A 1,799-nucleotide genomic window follows, 5' to 3' on the forward strand; every position below is an offset into this window, starting at 1 on the left:
GGGAGCACAAAGCTCAGGGCAGCTGGCCTCGGACCCGTATGGGGGGTTGCCCCAGCCCTTGGCGGGTGTATTCTGTCCCAATCTGTGACCGAAGCCCACATGGTCACGAGGTCCGTGCTCCATGGTCATCCTGCGCCGGCAGCCGTGGGACACCGTGGGACACCAAAGACAGCCAAAGGTGCCCCGGGGTAGGGTGAAGGTGCGCCAGGCTTTTTTAAAGCCTGCTGCCGCCGCCACCACATCCGGGGCGCGTCGGCCACCCGGCCCTCCCGAAACCAGCATGAGGTGGGGAAACTGGGGAAACCAGGACGCGTCGGCAATGAGCTTGCGCACCAGATCCAAGGATCCAGCGACGGTGCTGATCGGGGTCTGACCTTAGGGGGATGAATGGAATGGGGTCCCTGCGACAGCCCCAGCCACGCCCCTGGGAGTGAACCCCGGGGCGATTGATGTAGAAGCGACCCTCAGACAGGCGTAGTCCCGGGAAAAACCCAGGGCCACATGGTGCGTTCGAAGTGTTGATCAATGTGGCCTGCAATTCACACTAATTCTCGCAGCTAGCTGCGTTCTTCATCGATGCACGAGTCGAGTGATCCACCGCCAATAGCCACAGGCAACTTTTTTTGTCCTAGACGTCAGCCTGACCCTGCTGGTGCAGGAGAGGTTGGGGGAGGCAGCGCTGGCTGTGGCAGGACAGCCCAGCTCCCTGTCTAGCTCGGCCGAAACCATTGTGCTCAGCCTGACCGCCAGCTGCAGCAGCACAGCGCTTCCCAGGGGGATGGAGGTAGGCCGCTCCGCCACCTGCCCACACGGCCCGATCCACTCATCCTTCCCCGACCCCTTCCGCTTCCCTTTTGGGAGGGGGGGCTGGGAGATGGACAACGAGGCAGGCCAGAGACAGCACAGACAGGGGGTCGGGTGGTACCACTAGAGTCTTCAAACCCCAGCCCGGCCGCATAGGATCCAGCTCCAGGTACCAGGGCAAGAGGGAAGGTCACCCACTGTGCCAGCGGGCCTGGCCATTGCTCACACACAGATGTGGGCGGCTGGAACCTTGGCGCCCACCGTCAAGTGGTCCAGCTGCACCATGGCTCATGCCTGGCTTGCCTGGGTGCCTGTCTGCCTGGGGAGGCACCCCTCGAGAGCAGTCAGGTTTCCCTCGGCTCCCGGCTGCCCCCAGTCAGGGCTTCCCTGGTGACCGGGGTGTGCCCACCAATGCCCAGCCGCTGGCAGGTCAGAGAGAGGAGTGTGCGCCCCCCGGCCAGCGCAGATGCAGGCTCAGTGAGGAGAGGGGGCTGGTTGACCACACGCACCGGACCGCTCTGCGAGAGATGCCCCGGGCTGTGGGTGTGCACGTCTGGGATGCAACCGAGGTCGGGCCCACGGCTCTCCCTCCCGCTGCTCCGCTGTTAATGATCCTTTATGCCCCCAACCACAAGCAGAAACCATTAAATGCCCCATTTCTCCTTCCAAACACGTTCCAGATTCAAATGCCACCTCCCTCCTGACCTACATGCCACCATCCCTCCATCCGAACCCACACAAAGACACCAACATCCGTCCCTCCATACCTACACCAAGTTGCTCCACCCCTCAGAGCCACACCCATATGCTTCATCTCTACCTCCACACTCAGATGGCGCCATTCGCCCTCTCTCTATACCCACACCCGATTACCCCATCCCTTCGACACACACATGCTCCCACCACTCCAATAAACCAACATCCTTCTCTCCAGACAAACATACCCCATCCCTCCATTCACACCCAGATGCCCCCTTCCTTCCCACCAGAGCGCT

At 62.0% G+C, this 1,799-nt stretch overlaps 1 non-coding gene across 1 annotated transcript; it reads right to left on the reverse strand.

Moving 5' to 3' along the window:
• Positions 1–458: 458 nt before the first annotated feature.
• Positions 459–609, reverse strand: LOC138512545 (5.8S ribosomal RNA). The gene has a single exon (XR_011281350.1). It is a non-coding gene; the product is annotated as a 5.8S ribosomal RNA (ribosomal RNA).
• Between the last annotated feature and the right edge of the window lie 1,190 nt (positions 610–1,799).

Source organism: Ambystoma mexicanum, chromosome 6p (assembly GCF_040938575.1).
Source record: "Ambystoma mexicanum isolate Mex_15411 chromosome 6p, UKY_AmexF1_1, whole genome shotgun sequence".
Classification (NCBI taxonomy): Eukaryota; Metazoa; Chordata; class Amphibia; order Caudata; family Ambystomatidae; genus Ambystoma; species Ambystoma mexicanum.